Source organism: Callithrix jacchus, chromosome 12 (genome assembly GCF_049354715.1).
Source record: "Callithrix jacchus isolate 240 chromosome 12, calJac240_pri, whole genome shotgun sequence".
NCBI lineage: Eukaryota > Metazoa > Chordata > Mammalia > Primates > Cebidae > Callithrix > Callithrix jacchus.
Window position 1 is genome coordinate 78932153 of NC_133513.1, and position 18273 is coordinate 78950425.

The following is an 18273-nucleotide window of genomic DNA, read 5'->3' on the forward strand; positions in this document are numbered from 1 at the left end:
AAAAATCCAGGTAGTAATAAACATAGTGTTTCTGCTTGCACTTTTGTTCTTAGAATGGCCTACATAAGAGATTCCGCCTTAATAAGAAAAGCAGTGGCTGATAGATAATAATTTGGCATTTCAGAAGTAACTGGATGATCATTATTATGCATGACATAGGTTTGATAACACAGCAAATTGTTCAGAGACAAATCTCACCTCTATGGCAATAGCTTATCATGAAATGCGTTGCTTGCTCTAAAATAAGAGGACCACACAAGAGTATTTGGATGGCTCAACCATCTACTACTAAAGGAAACAACTTAAAGTGTGCAGAGAGTCAATGACATTCATCTGTAAGTAGGAAAAATAACTATAAAGACAAAAAGTGTTACAAGCCTGTGGTACAGTAATAATTATGAACGCAGCGGGGAATTTTACAGCTTAGAAATAATCTCTTATTCATATCTTTATTTCTCTCTCTCACTAGACTATAATATTGACAAGGCAGCTATCACTATCTCAGTTGATAAGTGGGTAAACTGAAAATCAGAACATTTAAATTATTTGTCCTGAAATAATGGAGTTTAACAAGAGGCAGAGCTAGAACATAAAAGCAAACTCTGCTTCTATTCCAAGGTGCTTCTTATATCAGTTGATTTCATTTAAAATGATTGAACAATTTACCCTATATGCCGGAGGCTGATATCTTTTATAACTTCTTTGTTAGAATTAGATAGCCCCTATGTGCATAAGTATACCTGTATAAGGTCATAAACACAGAAGGCAGGTAAAATTGAAATCAGCTCTTTCTGTTTCCCAGGCCCGATGCTGCATAATGTAACAATGAATTCATACATCTGAAGTATCAGCAGGTGTATTCATGGATTCCTTAACACCTACTATAGCTGGTGCTCCTACAGCTCAAATTTATGAAAAGCAGTGTTCCAAAAGACATCTTTGCAAATGTCAATGATCTAATTAGCTTTAAGAAAACCACCATAATTCTCAACTAGCATTTTCCCTCATTATGGGGATTGTAATATTTCCCTCAGGATACCCTAGAAACTCCTGAACAATTTTCTGAAGAATTAAAAATACCCTTGTCATTCAGTGGGGAGAGAAGAGTTCTGAAAGGTAGAGTTTACTCTGTATCTTGGAAATTCCAGACTACCTCTCTGGCCCACAGTTTAATAACAGTCTTATATATCTGCATTAAAGAACTAGTTCTATCAATAATTTTGATCATCAAATGTAGAGTTTTGTCCTATCTGGTCCTTTGGTGTATTCATTTTTTCCCTCCTTGCTTTCTACACACCTGCCGCATACTTTATGCCATTCACTTTTCTTCTCTCAAGTTCTAGCTGAGTGATATGCTTATTTACAGCAAGGAAAGCCTCACTCCTAATGCTAAAACATAGTCAGCCATGATGGCAGAAACCAAGTACTCCCTTTCTTTACTGGTAAAGATGTTTCATTTCTTTAAAAATAAAGTGGGGCCTATTTTTCTTTTTAAAAAATCTGAATTCAATAAAATTAGTAAAGTCATAGTTAATTTACATGTCTATTAATAATAGTAATGGATCCTGTATACACACACACACACACACACACACACACACAGAGACCAGCTAAGTAACCCAAGCCAGCTAAATGGCCTCCCAGAATACAGGTAATCTGTGTACCTCTAGTTTGTTTTCCCATCCGTCAGAGGAAGCAGTGGTTTTTAGTGAGTACTGATAAAGTGGCTAAAGTGGTCTAACCATAAAACTTTTCAATTCTAATGCTATTTTTAACTGAATTTTTAACTTAAATAATTATAATACATAATATTTTCACTAGAATACAGTTACACTTTAAAAGGATTTTAATTGCAAGAAAAAAATAGGCTTAGAATAATGGCATAAGAACTAATTCCAGATGAATTCTTTAGTCATTTTAAAAAGAAACATGCCTAATCTTCTAAAACCATGAATAAAGTTTCCTGGCCACTTCCCAATATCAACTGAAATTTTAGGCAATAATCCATATAAATTTATAGTCCTTTCAACTGTAGTCATTTCAGGTACAGCCAGCACCTGACTGCAATCTCATGACCCGCTCAGCTGAGCATTTCACAAATTCCTGACCCAAAGAAACTATGAAAAATAAGAAATTCTTATGACTGTTTTAAGCCACTAAGTTTTGGCGTAATTTATTATGAAACAATGGATAACTAACTTTTAAAAGTTTTGTAACTTAAAAAAATAAAATCTAGAAATTCCTAATAGGTAAAATAAAATTTATTGGACAGTAATGAAAACTTAGCATTTAGCAAAGTACGTTACAAATAGCATGGGCTAAATTTTATTTCCAAATATTAAAACATATTTCAAGAGTTTTAAAATTATTTCATTTTGTAGTCATTTAGGTAACTTTCAGATTGAATGCTGGACTTAGACAAAGCTCTCTTGGGGCTACCGTATATCAAAAGAGGATTTATATAGAAATTTTTTTCTCATTAAAATTGTAGTGAAATAATATGAAACAGGAAAAGAACCCTAATGACTATGGGATATGACCACTAATATCAATTTCCTATGTAAAGCATAACATATAAGGCTTTATGTTTTATTCTTGTCAATAGCAAGTTTCTGAAAGGTAGAGAAAGAGGTTTTTGTCCATAAAGTAACCATAAAGGATTTTACAAATGAAAATCAATAAGAATTCCCCTAATTGAATGCTCGTCATTGACACTGAGCTGGCAGGTAGAGGGCCTCTGCCAAAAGATTTTACAGCAGGGTGTGCAGCCTCTTCAGTTGCTGTTTCATGTGTCCTCATCTGAGTCATCATTGATGAGAGTGTGGTATCTCCAACAGAAGGCAAATGAGCCAAGACAGAAGCTGCTTCCCCTCTCTGGGAAGTTAAGCAATGTTAAACCAATCAATACTACTTCCTTGCTCATAGACATTGATAACAGAATTTCCTTAATCCAAAGGCTTTAGGCTTCTTCAGTCTGCTGAGCCTAAAAATCTACTCGCCTACTTGCAATGACTGAAAGACTTTTCTCTCATTTCTTACCTCCTTCCATGTGTGTCTATATCCATTACACTGCTTGCTAAGTGCCATTCTAACAGAGAGTGGCTAATTCAAGTCAGCAAATATTTATCTAGCTCTTGCCATTTGCAGGCCCTGTATTACATCCTGGGCCATCACAGTTATTAAAACACTCTCTTCCCTTAACAACCATTTACAGAGAGTGTACCACATGCTGCGTGCTAAGGGCATGAGGGGAATAAAAATAAGAGCTCTCATACATTTAAGAGATGTATACCCTAAGAGAGAAGAGAAATGTGCCTAGAGAAATTCCCAATTATAAATCAATAGTGCTGTGATAGAGGTATATGCATAGGGCAATGGGAGTCAGGCAGTTGCCCTTGGCCGGCTAGAAATAGAGTTGAGAAGAGTCAAGTAAATTTACCTGGGAAAGAAAGCATTTACCAAAGTTTATAGAAAAAAGCAGAATTAGAGACACACGTACAAGATACAGGAGTTATCAAAGGTGAAGTAGGTGGGAAATCAACAGAAGAGACTAAGAAACTACAGATGGCATTTGAGTTGTGCTTTAAATTACAAACAGAAGTTCAAAAGGCAGAGGAAGCAGAGGAAAAGAAGTAGGGAAGGAAGAAGAAATTCTGGTAAAGGTGGGGAATGTAGAGACATGAAAATGCAGCATCATTTAGTCTAGAAGATTCGGAAAATCATGCGACCTTGAGGGTTGATAGCTCCAAAGAATGATTTATTCTGTTTACAAATACCCTTTCATGGGCAGATAACTGCAGCATGGACTATCTTTGAGTACAAAATGTAAACTGACTTTTCTATCTTGGACCGCATAGATTTTTCTCCCTCAGCATGGACTGCATATACAATTGTTTGAACCAGAGCAGTGACATTACAAACTGGTTCTCTTAAAAAAAAAAAGAAAAAAGAAGAAGAAACAGAATTATGATTACTCTGGCTATATTTTCATCAACCATTCTGGTTCACCTACATTCTCTTACTAGAATCTTCTCTTTTTCTTTACAGTGATCTTTGCCACCAACACAGTAGCAAAGCTTTAAAATAAAACTCTGGAGGTGTGCAGCATGCAACTTCTGCCTAATAAGACAAATTCTATGATGGGAGGGAAAAATGTTATGTCATAGCAAATACAGGACTAAAATTTGTGCAGGTTTAGCAGGATCTGTCTATATAAAGAAGTACTAACATTAGCGGTGTTGTAGGTTGGGTTTTTCCCACCCTTTTCCTGCAGCAAGAATCTGCAATACTCTGTGAAAACACAGGTGTCAAGAAAATCCCTTTCACAACATAAATGCGATGGTGGCATCCACACTGGTGTCTACTACTATCATTGGGGATATTTGCAAAGACAACATTCATCAAAGACCAGCCTCCCACATTAAAAATTCTAGGCAATTTTTTATTTACCTTGTAATTAAATAGCCTTTAAAAATGAATTCATGACCCCACTTTATTTTTCCAGCTTCCACTAGACGGTCTTTCAAGAATGAAAAAAAATTCTGGGTGGGTATCCTTTCTAACAGCTGAAAAGAGGTAGGGAGGTCCTGTCAAACATGCTAAGTTATAAGGATGGTTACATCTTCACTGAGGCTATTAGCTTTCTTTTCAGAAAAGGGAAAAAGCAACGACAAAAGCTTTTCTCTGATTAATGTTTAAACTTTGATTTGATTTTGGTATGCAGGAAAAGAAGCACAGTGTGTGGGAGACAGAACAGCAGAATACAAAGGATATTTCTATTAGGAATCTACAGAATAATCTTGAACAAGTCACCCTACACATATATGTGATTCTAGTTTCTCTTCTGCAAAGTCTGAAAAATCATCCTTTAAAAATGTTCAAAGGAATTTACAAAAACAGTGTAAGTCACTCAGCATATCTAGGGTGTTGTCAAAGAGGTAAACAAAGCTAAAAGATTAGAGGATTTTAATCTTTGAATTAAAATCCTGAATTTTGTATTACGTGCCTCTAAAATACAGATGGAAATAATAATAGTAATAATGAAAGCTATCCTTTACTGAGGACTTACTATGCACCAAGTACCATGTTAAGTATTTCAAATGTGTATTATTTGATTTCATATGAAACAATCCCGTGTGGTATGGATCCATTTATAGGTGAGAAAATTAAGGCTTAGTCATGTCAGAAATCTGTAAATATCATATGGTTAATAAGTGGAGGAGTCAGACTCTAATTTATGCATCTGACTCTGAAATCTGCTATGCCATTCCTATGCCCAGACATTTGCTACCATGCTCAGAGGGAGGGTCCCTGTAACTGTCAGCATCTGAGCCTATACAGCACAGATGAAAGACCCTTCATCTGTTTTTTGATATCTTTAATCAAAAAAGACAAGTAATACTGGCTTGTTTATCTCCCCAACCCCAAGATTTTCAGGTCATTTTGAAACATGACAAATCATCCCTCCCTTAGACAACAGAGCCTGGCTTCTTTAAAAGTTTTCATATTATGAAGACCTGGAAACAAAGAAGTTTTCATCAGATTCTTACATTGATTAGTAACTATCTCAAAGCAATATGTGTGTGAGAGAAAAATTACACGATGTGAAGAATAAATTGGGACATCCATCCAATTGGAAACAGGATGTTAGACTATTCTGATGTACAGTGTCCATTTGATTTTTACATTTGTTGTATTGTTCAGCTATAATTATATATGAAAACTATATATGGGAAAATGATATTTTAAACCTCAATTTATTGATAAAAATATGGAATAGAATGGGAGGTATTTATTTTTTAATAATTTTTTTCTGGATACATAGTAGCTGTATACATTTATGAGGTACATGGTATTTTTTGATACAGGCATGAAAAATGTATTAATCACATCATGGAAAGTGGGGTATTCATCCCTCAAGCGTGTATCCTTTGTGGGGTACAAAGAATCCAACTATACTCTTCTCATTATTTTTAAATGTATAATTAAATTATTATTGACTACAGTCTCTCTGTTGTGCTAGCAAGTATTAGGTCTTACTCATTCTTTCTAATTATTTTTGTACCCATGAACCATCCCCACCTCCCTGCCCTCACCACAACCCTTCCCATCTTTGTAACCATCCTTCTCCTCTCTATCTCAGTGTATTCAATTGTTTTGATATTTTGATATTTAGAACCAACAAATAAGTGAGAACATATGATGTTTATCTTTCTGTGCCTGGCTTACTTCACTTACCATAACAACCTCGATTCCATCCTTGTCGTTAAAAATGACTGGATCTCATTCTTTTTTGTGGGTTTGTAGTATGTGGCTTTTATTATGTTGAAGTATGTTCATTCTATATAGAATGGGAGTTATTTAACATCCTATCCAAGTTTTTACAGGTAGAACCAATCTCCCCCACCCCCTACTACCAATATTTACCTGAGACCTCCTGTACTCAGGGCTCCTTTATCATCTATGTTAGTAAGTTGGGATGTTTGAGCTTCTAACGTCCTTGTCATTAAGTTAGTCTATCCTGGGAAGGGTACATTGCAAACTGGCTGAGGCCATGTGAGTATGAGTGGATAAATTCACATCACTGATCCAGCTCCACTTGTGGAAACTTCCACCACTCTGCCATATGAATGATAAGGCAACTCCATTATGAATTCAAATAATGAACTCAGCACAGTGGTTAGTACAGAAGTGATCAAAATGATTTATGGTTATTACTGGTTATGACCCCAAGTTTTATCCTTCCTCCCCTTAACTCCATGGTATTTATGTTCTTTAAAGTTAAATTTATCTGGCTGCATCTTGCCCTTGCCGTTTCTATAGAGAGTAAGCCCATTTAGGGCAGGAGCTGTGCATTATAAATTATGCATCCAATTATCAAGTTCTATATATTTCTTGGTACTCCACTGAGAATCTCTAGAGAGAATGCATACTCAACGTAGAAACACACATATGTGGCCACACACCGTCAGTTCCCACCTGGAATCCCAATACTTTGGGAGTCTGAGGCAGGTGGATCACTTGAGGTCAGGAGTTTAAGACCAGCCTGACCAACATGGTAAAATCCCTACTAAAAATACAAAATCTCTAATAAAAATACAAAAATTAGCTGGGCATGGTGGTGCATGCCTGTAGTCCCAGCTACTCAGGAGGCTGAGGCAGGAGAATCACTTGATACCAGTAGGTGGAGGTTGCAGTGAGCCAAGATCATGCCACTGCACTCCAGCGTGGGCATCAGAGCAAGATTTCGTCTTGAAAAAAAAAAAAAAAAAGACATACGTACACATAAACATATGCATGCACACACATACACACCCACAAATAATATGAACACAAAGTAAGCAATTCTTACCTTCACTGAACAAAATACTATACTAAAATTTCTTACTTAAAATTTTGGCAAACAGAATTTTAGTCTAAGAAAATATCCCATCTGTTGCGATTAGGTCAGAGATGATATAAGGATGCATCTAAACTCTCACCTTGACAACAGGTCACTGGGCGTATATTTCACTCCATATAAGAAACACAAATCTGTATTCCTGTACACAAAACCACAAGTACACACATGTCCAGCACCAGCAGGAGACACCACTATTAGCAGGTATGAGATGTGCTACTTCAGGCAGTTATTTTGCTCCTCTAAGTCTGAGACTCCTCACTGATGAAGGAGTGGTAATATAGTACTAACCTCAGCTTTGATGGGAGATGACGCTAACACTTGTGAAGTATGGCGCACACCAGCTCTGGCTTATGGTAAGGGATTAATTAGCATCATCTCACTGTGGTCTCAAGTATGAATACTGCCAAGTGAGATGTTTTATATCTTTATAGTTCTGGATTTCACCTGCTACCAATGAGTAGATTTTTCCTTAGCCCAGAACGATACCACATAGGGAAAAATAAAATAAAAAAGAGCTCAGAAACCCCTACACAAATCAGAAAAACTCAAATGTTGTGACATACCAGTCACACTGAAGAATGGGTGGAATGCACTTCATTCAATTTTTTATATTGATGGGATATGTCAGAATAAGCGATAATGTGAGAGGTAAGTGCAGTAGACACAAGTTAGTGCAAGAAATGAGACCAAGGTCAGGTTCTCACTAGACTTCCTTACAGCTTCACTACAGGGTAATATCCGAGGCTCAAGAGGAAAAGTAACACCTGCTAAGAGAGACAATCTGGTAAAAAAAATAGTGTTTTTAAAAAGGCTTTATTTCTTCAGTGAATAAATATCATTGTGTGGGATCCCTAGTGGGCTTGTTTTACGTTTCTAGGCAGGATCTGTTCTTGATGAAGAAGGTAAGAGTACAATTTCAAGGCACTCACCTGGAGGTTGTGGTTACTAACAGGTTGCCTTAAGGTGTAAGGAAAACTACTGAAACTCTCTGAAAAGTTAATTTTATTTTGAAAGATTATACATTTAATTTGTTGTGTATCTCAAGATTCCACTTACAGACTATTAAAAGAGAAAAGGATAATTGCACGTATCAGTTTAAGGGCAAGAGAGTGTGTGTGAGAGGTAAGGTACAGATTAAATTTAATATGTGGACTTAAGTGGCCTTTGGTGTAAATTTTTTATTGTAATGTGACAGGTTTATTATATTTAAAACTAAGATTTACAATCAGTTTCTCTTAAGTTAGTTGTTTTCTCCCCAAACTTTGTCAACTTTTATGTTCTGATAACCTGTGCTAAGTCTGGCCTGTTATACCACTGAAAATCCCAGAAGAGAACATGTACCCATTGCAAGAAGAACAGTTTAGATGATTGTCAGGCCTTCTGTTAACCTCATTTTCATTTTAGATCCAGAGACATGGGTAAATAAGTTCAACTAGATATCCATCAAAGGACCAAAACATTTTATTTGAAAATCAGTGAGTCACATTTTCACTAAAAATGGCATTACCAATTTTTAGGAGGACTACTGTCTGCCCGGTACTCCAACGACCATTTTCCTACCAAGCTATTCATTTACAAGATCAAGTTATGTAACAGTATCAAGAGTTCCAAGAACTGAGGAACTGAAATATCCCTTCTTTGTTAGCAAGAACATTGTACATGATCTATTAATCCCTAATGTCTTCCATCTTCCAAGCTTTTCCATTGTTAAAAGAACCCTAATCATATGAAGATATTCACTCATCTTCAATATTCACTCTTCTTCATCATCAGCCAGGGTAAGATGCTTAACCCCAACTCCAAGGGCATATACTTATTAGTCTTAGGTAATCAGTGTGTTGGAATTCTTCTAGTGACTCTTATTGACCCAGGGGTATGCAAGTATTCTAAATTGTCTTGGTGATAGAAAAGAAAAACACTTTTTTTTTCTCCTTTTTTCGTGAGCATGGAAGCATGTGGCCTCAGTGGCTATTGGCATTCATTTGTGGCCATGAAAATAACCAGACTCAGGATGCTGAGGCCATGAGGTGACAGGGAAGCCTCCTGGGTCCTTGGCAAAGTCATCAGGCTACTGATTATGCTGAGCTTTGAAGCCCATTCTATGTCTGGAAAATAAATTTGTTACCGAGTGAGGTTTGAGTGAAGAGTATTACAGAGGAGTTCTACAAGTCTTCCTTCAATTTAAGAGAGCCGCACAAATAAAACAGAAGATTAGGTATGGCGAGGTAGTATTCTATAATACTTCCAATGCTAGCAAATTACCATGTCATTATAATTGGAAAGTATTTTCTAAAATCAAATATGCTTTACAGAGGTCAAATTCAGTGAAGTTATACTCATGCAGCAAATATCAGTTGGATAACAAGAAAAGTGATTACATTTTTCTTGTATTATTCCCAATGGGCAATGGCATTAGGCTTAACGGCCTAAATAACCATGGCTTTAACTCTGGGTACTCCAATATATGCCTATATGGCCCTCAAATCAGTGATTTTTGCTATAAAAAGTAACATAAAACAGTTGTTTGATTCTACTTAGATTGCTGTAGTTCCTCAAAATTTCATTTAAGAAATATTTATCAGGACTCTAAATAAGAATTTTAATTTCTTTATGCAGAAGTGGTAATTTTTGTAACTCTTACTAGAATGTTGGAAGCACTAAAAATAAAGTGTATAATACATATTTTGATCCTAAAAGACATGCTTACATTTATCTTAAATTAAAGCACAGCCACAAATCCATTTTTAAAATGAACACCACAGATACATGTTATTACCTTCGACTATGTTCTATACTTGTTTTCTGAATTCAGTTGTATGCTAATCTAAAATTTGAAATAAATTATCAGAGAATAGTATTCCACAATGATCAACAACTAATTATTTGGAACTCAGCCTCCTTTCGTTGGATTTAATTTAGACCAAACAAAAAGCATGTCTTAAAGTGACAGCTATTGGAAACATCCCACAGAGCAGGCTAACAGTGATAAAATGATCAAGTAGCTATTTATAATACCAGCTAGACTTCCATAGAACCAAGCCTGTTAAAAATGACATACTTCTCGAGAAGAAACATGATAACTTTCCCATTGGAATCAAGAGCACGATCCAGAACTCAACATTGCCAGTCCATCAGACTTGAATCATCCCAGAGCATGGCCTTTGTCACACTGTACCATAGCTGCTTACTTTCATGTTCCTCTCATTGGCTTGTTAATATCTTAAGAGTGCCTGGCATACAGCACATGGTCAATACATATGTGAAAAATGAACAAATAAAAACCTAGAACTTGATAGAGTCCCCAAAGCTCTTATCAATGTTAAGGCTATTTCCCCTCCTTGCCTGTTTTGTATTGTTTGCTTGTTTCAAAAGAGATTAGGTCTGCGATTTTAAATTTGGCATCTTAGAGCTAATGATTCGCCTCAAAAGTAATTACTGCCTGCTCAACATTTTCAAGTAGCCTAGTAGAAGTTACATATTTTCTCTCATGAAATAATCTCATTACTAACTATATATCCCATGTTTTTGCTTTAGTCTGGGATTATGTTGATCAAGTATAGTAACACTCAAACTATAACTCAGAAGCCCTGATTAACAGTTACCTACATCAGTGATTAATAAAAAATGGACAACAAATTAGTCATTATTTAGAAAATATAGTTTTAAAAGCAACACTATTTCTAAGCCTGGGTTCATGTAGTAGGAGATTAAAAGAGTTTGTAGTAATAAAAAGACTTGAAAGTACTTGATTATTCTCATCAGCAAAAAATTTGCTACAATGTTAGAAATAATGTGTAAAATAGGGTAATTTAATATCCCTTTTATGTGAAAACTTTATATTCTAAGATTTTACATATTTTAAAGTTTTCTGTCTTAAATGTAGCACACATTCTTTGTTCTCTAGTTATATTCCACCAAGAACTACTAATTACTATTGTTTTCAAAATCACCTTGGAGAGGTAGACTAATTAGTGCACCTATTAGTCTGTAACAAACTATTAAAACAAAGAAATAGTCTTTTTATTTGTATGTATATATACATTTACCAGCAAAACTGAAGAAATCCCAGTGTTCCTGTTGTGCATGAATTTTGTGGACCAATTAGTGTGAAATGCAATTTGCACTAATTCATCGGGGGCAAAAGGAGCATGCAATTACCTTGACTTGTTAATTTAGCATTTTATCGTAAATTGCTCATATTGAGAATTTTTCCCAGTGGTAATAATACTCCCTTGTTCTATAAAGACAATTTAGGCAGTAACATCATGAACCTCCTTCTCTTCGAATTCCCATTTTATATTACATTTCAAAGACAGTGATACAAAAATAAAAGAACAGCTTGTACCCCCATCTCTCACTAGAACTCTCTCTTCTAAGACATCATCTCTACAGTCATCTTGTAAAATACCATTCACATGCTTTTGACCCCAATTGACTATGCTGGAATCATCACTTAGGCAGAGCAATTGAGAGTTCAGGAGGTTTAGCTTGTACGTGACTATAATCCTAATGTTCAAGCCCTGAGTGTGTCTGATATAGACTGACTATTTGCTCTACCCAAGTCTCATGTTGAAATGGAATCCTCAGTGTTGGAGGTGGGGCCTAGTGGGAAATGTTTGGTCAACTGGGGTGGTATTCTTACAGATGGTTTAGCACCATCCTCTTGATGCTGTCCTTGTGATAGTGAGTGAGTTCTCATAAGATCTGGTTGTATAAAAGTATGTGGCACCCTCCTGCTCTCTCTCCTGTTCCTACCCTGGCCATGTAACATGCGTGCTCCTCCTTTGCCTTCTGTCATGATTGTAAGTTTCCTGAGGCCTCTCCCAAAGCCAAGCAAATGTCAGCATCATGCTTCCTATACAGCCTGCAGAACCATGAACCAGTTAAACTTCTTTTCTTTATAAATTACCCAGTCTCAGGTATTTCTTTATAGCAATACAAGAATGGCCTAATACAGAGGCCACAACATAGAAATGTTCAGAAGGAAAAGCAGTTTATCTTCCAGACATAAAAATGTATTGGTAGCATACATTATCTAGGCTTTTCCTTTAGTATTAAAAAAATTCCTCTATCAGTTGATTCCCATTGAGCTGCTAGGTACTATAGAAGGAGCTATTAGCTACACATGAGGGGCACATTTATGGTGATACAAAGACCTGAGCTTCCATTTGGTTTTACTGGTATGAGTGACCTGGAGAAAGGCACAATCCTGCTTCACAATTTATTTATTGAGGGCCAACCTTAAAGTAACACGCTAAGTGAGAGTAACATATATTGCCTGCATGCTTCTTAGATTATTGTTAAGTAATTATATGTAAAAATTAGTGAAAAAATAATCGGTAAAGTTATTCATTTTATTAAAACATATTATTATTGTCAGTATTTAAATAATGTACCAGTAAGATATCTACCAAATTAAGTATATATATTACTAAATATGCTTTTTAAACCAAATAATTATTTAAAATAAAAATGGTATGGAACAAAACAGAGGCATTGGAGGCAACACAACATATCTACAACCATACAATCTTTGATAAACCTGACAAAAACAAGCAATGGGGAAAGGATTCCCTGTTTAATAAATGGTGTTGGGAAAACTGGCTAGCCATGTGCAGAAAGCAGAAACTGGACCCCTTCCTGACACCTTACACTAAAATTAACTCCAGATGGATTAAAGACTTAAACATAAGACCTAACACCAGAAAAACCCTAGAAGAAAATCTAGGCAAAACCATTCAGGACATAGGAGTAGGCAAGGACTTCACGACCAAAACACCAAAAGCATTGGCAACAAAAGCCAAAATAGACAAATGGGATCTAATCAAACTCCATAGCTTCTGCACGGCAAAAGAAACAGTCACTAGAGTGAATCGGCAACCAACAGAATGGGAAAAAATTTTTGCAGGCTACCCATCTGACAAAGGGCTGATATCCAGAATTTACAAAGAAATAAAACAGATTTACAGGAAAAAAACAAACAAGCCCATTCAAAAATGGGCAAAGGATATGAACAGACACTTTATAAAAGAAGACATACATGAGGCCAACAAACATAAAAAAATGCTCATCATCACTGGTCATTAGAGAGATGCAAATCAAAACTACATTGAGATACCATCTCACGCCAGTTAGAAGGGCAATCATTAAAAAATCTGGAGACAACAGATGCTGGAGAGGATGTGGAGAAATAGGAACACTTTTACACTGCTGGTTGGAGTGTAAATTAGTGCAACCATTGTGGAAGACAGTGTGGCGATTCCTCAAGGCCTTAGAAATAGAAATTCCAATTGACCCAGCAATCCCATTACTGGGTATATATCCAAAGGACTATAAATTGTTCTACTAAAAGGACACATGCACACGAATGTTCATTGCAGCACTGTTTACAATAGCAAAGACCTGGAACCAACAAATGCCCATCGATGATAGACTGGATTGGGAAAATGTGGCATATATACACCATGGAATTTTATGCAGCAATCAAAAATGATGAGTTCGTGTCATTTGAAGGGACATGGATGAATCTGGAGAACATCATTCTCAGCAAACTGACACAAGAACAGAAAATGAAATACTGCATATTCTCACTCATAGGTGGGTGATGAAAAATGAGAACACATGGACCCAGGGAAGCAAGTACTAAACACTGGGGTCTATTGGGGTGAAGAGAGGAGGGACAGTGGTGGGGGGGAGCTGGGGAGGGATAGCCTGGGGAGAAATGCCAAATGTGGGTGAAGGGGAGGAAGGCAGCAAAACACACTGCCTTGTGTGTACCTATGCAAATGTCTTGCATGTTCTGCACATGTACCCCAAAACCTAAAATGCAATAAAGAAAATGTGCATTCAAAAATAATAATAATAATAATATCAGTGACAAAAGATAAAATAAAATAAAAATGGTAGAAAACCCAGCACTGTGTTTATAAGATACTTTATTTTGGTTACTAAGGTCACATATATATCAGGCAGTCAAAACTGCAGAATGCTAACCGTGTCCAGAGCCCCATTCTGAGAGAAATAACCACATTCAGTTGACCTCCCAGGTGGTAGGGCAGTGAAAGATAATCTGTTCCAACTGTAGCAAATCTGTAGGCTGACTAGTGGACAATAGGGTAATTATCTCTCCCGAGAGCTTGTACTGGAGAAACAGAGAATCAAATCAGGTGATTGGGGGATGAGAGGAAAAAAAATACGAGAAAGAGTACAGACAACGTGAGATGAGTTACTGATCCATGTTGTTGAAAGAGATTCTGAAGTACAAGAAGTGAAGTGGTAGCATGGAAGCTCATGTTGCAGTGAATTTTGGGCAAACATCCAACTAGCAAAACAGTTTTGTCTATTTAAGGCCAAAATCTACAGCAGTTTCTGTTTTTCCTATGAATTCTACATTAATGTCTATCCCTGAGCTGCTAATGTGGCCATATTTGTTTTCTTTTTGATTTTCATATTTCTCATGGATGAGCCCCTCCTAACTTTTAATCCAAGAACTGAATGTTACTGCAACTGAAACTAACACAGATGAATGTCATAGAATGAACCCCTGAACATTTGTTATTATTCATATTGCTGTCTTACTTTAGGACAAGAAGCAATAAGTATAATCACTAATGTTTTTTGATATATGAGGCTGTTGATGATTCTTTGATTGTATTACCCATTACAGCATTTGAAATATGTATAAGCCTATTGTATAATATAAACTCTATTTTTGGTAATAGGAGAGTAAAGAAATGACTCAGATGAAAATTAGGTCTGCATATGATATAGTAGAACTTAAATAGAGCCAAAAATTAAATTAAATGTGATGACTCAGGACTTTAATACAGATTTAGGAAGTTGTCCAGGAAATTCTGAAGTGGCAAACAAATAAGTTCCTGATCTTGACTCTGATGTTTTATTTCATTCAAAAATAGTTCTTGTTTCTCTATGTTTTAATTCTGTGTCTCTTAGAAAGTTTGATCACATCTTGTCCTTTCTGTGGTATTTCTCTAAGGAGGTGAAAAAAATTGAGCTATTTCTCTTAATCCTATAAAACCTTTCTCTGTATGACTCTTTTCTAATCTTAAAATGACAATCTCCTTGTAAGGAAGTTTGACCCAACTACTTGCTGTTGTACACATCCACAAAGACTCATTCCTGCTTCTCCTGTTGCTTACCCTACACATAACCATTAGTAGTACTCACCTTACTCCAGAATATTTAATAAATGAGGTGTTACCATTATGCCAGGATTTAAGATTCAACAGCAAGGGCCTCTAGGATAAAATATGTGTCATTTTCAGCTCTGTTCTCTCTTTGGTCCCTATTATCAGATACTGAAATGGTTTGGCTGTGTCCCAACCTAAATCTCACCTTGACTTATAATAATCCCCATGTGTAAAGGGCAGGGCCAGGTGGAGATAACTGAATCATGGGGGAGGTTCCCCTCTACTGTTCTCATGGTAGTGAATAAATCTCACAAGATCTAATGGCTTTACAAATGGAAGTTCCCCTGCACGAGCTTTCTTCCCTGCTACCATGTAAGACGTGACTTTGCTCCTCATTTGCCTTCTGTCATAACTGTGGCCTTCCCAGCCACGCGGAACTGTGAGTTCATTAAACCTCTTCCCTTTATAAATTACCCAGTCTCAAGTAGGTCTTTATTAGCAACATAAGAACAGACTAACACAGATACTTTACCCTTAGAACTCTCTTGTTCCTTTAAGTCACTAACGACTACTTCCTATCAAATATCAAGTGCCATGAGGATAAATGTACCCCATTAAATCACAAGTGGTTCTAAAACAATATGGAATGAGTTGGAGACACACTTGACACTGTGAGGTTTAAGAACAGGCATTTAGGTTCCCAGCCATAACACTTGCCTTAGGGAAGGCAAGACAAGTTAGGGGATCCCTTAAGCCTCAGACTTAAGCAGAGCACCATGTAGGGGTCAAAAGAAAAGGATATTTAAACAACAATCACCACAAAAAGCTTTAGTTCTATTTGTTCTGACTCTGTCATGCACAGCCTTTACTCAACCACAAGGTGTGAATCATGATAAAAATAACTTCCTGTTGACTTTTACAATATAAAACCTCAAAAGAATAACTTAACTTTCTTTTCATAATGTAATCCTATCTAGATATTTAGAAAAATTATTTATAGAAATTGCCTTTTAAAAAAAGTAATAGTTGATAAAATCTTTTGAAATACAACTCTCTCAGGTACCACTTATTAAATCTCTTTACTTCCTTAACTGACTTCAAGGCAATTTAAACACTAGAATATGTGTTTGATGCTATGAGCTGTGATGATAAAATATGAATATTTTATGGAAATCAGCCTGGTTTCCCACCAAGTGCATGGAGTAGAGACTCTTTGGATGAATGGATATTTTGAATTAGCTGATGGGGAAAGATTCTGAGGAGGATTTTTTTTTTCTATCAACAAGCTGCATCTAGATCTATGTGAGATGTAGTCAATTACGGAGAACTTTGGTTTTTAACATTTTTAATATGGATAAAATGACCCTCTTACTCCATCTGCTCCCTTAGATTGTCTTATTCACCACATTCCAGACATATGTTTTTAATGAGACTTCAGATATTCTATATGGTTTTTTATTGACTATCAGGCACTAAACTTTTTCAAAGAAAAACTCCTCAGCTGTTTTTCCAGACATCTGAATGCATTAAGTTAGATGTTCTCTGAAGCTAGATAGCTTTAATGAAATGAGGAGACACGTATTGGTTTGGCTCAGAAGTGATTTGATCTAGTAATTTCTTCTCTTAGTAGGGTATTATGCCTGGCTCGTGACCTAAAAGAGACTTTGCAATTCTAAATCCAAATGGCTTTAAGTCTTTGCATATTCATGTATGTTTAACATGCATTATTATACTTTGAAATGAAATAAACATTTGAAAACTTGTAGACATACAAACTGTGAATTAAAGTACAATCTTAACGTAGATTACACTGGGAAGAGGAAGATGATTTAAAAGGATTAAATGATTAGAAATGAGTTTGGCAAAGTCAAAACCTTGTTCATCAGTTAAGTACAATTCATTCTTAGAAACAGCCTCTTAAAATACAAATGGCGTAGAGTTATAAACATGTTAGAATAGCAGTTCAAGCTGTCAATGGAAAATAGGTTTCTTTTCTTTAGAATTTCTCGATATATAAAAATGTCTTTAACCTCACATAATGAAATGAAGGCTAATGCTACAAAAGTAGACAGAACAAGGTGGCAACTATTTCAGAAAGTCAATGGATAATCACCCTAAGACTGATTCTCCTATAAAATTGTTATAAAGCTGAGATCTACTAGCAGAGGCTTTTATTCCATCTGAAAGTAAATAAAGCAGTTTGTCATATTACTGATGGAAGTATAAATTGGTGCAATCTTTTTGAAAGATAAAAGCCTTAAAAATGTGATAATATCTTGACTCAGCAAGACTCCTAGGAATTTATCCATAGGACATAATCACAGATGACCAGAGATTAAGCAGCAAGAATATTATTTACACAGTTTTTTAAAAAAGTAAAAAACTGCAATAAAACCAAATGTTCAACAGTAAGATATTACTTAAACTATAATGCATTCATCACATGGAGTTCTTCTGTAGGGCTTTTGGAATGATATTGCAGAAGAATGTTTAATTACATGGGAAGATGTCAATTATATAGTTTATATGAGAAAATATTTCCAACACAGTGTATACTACATGAACTTATATGCAAATCAGTATGCATACTAATATACACATAAATATAAAACAAAGACTAAAATAATGTATACAAAATGTTATAATAGCCTATGAAATTTTTATTTACTTTCTCTTTTGTTTTCTACATTTTCTACGGTGAATATATATATATGTTTCTCT

General features: G+C 35.7%; 1 protein-coding gene across 1 annotated transcript in view; it reads right to left on the reverse strand.

Annotated features, from left to right (window-relative positions):
• PRKG1 (protein kinase cGMP-dependent 1) overlaps positions 1-18273 on the reverse strand; it is a 1319131-nt gene that overhangs the window by 1027713 nt on the left and 273145 nt on the right. The gene's annotated exons all lie outside the window — the stretch shown is intronic.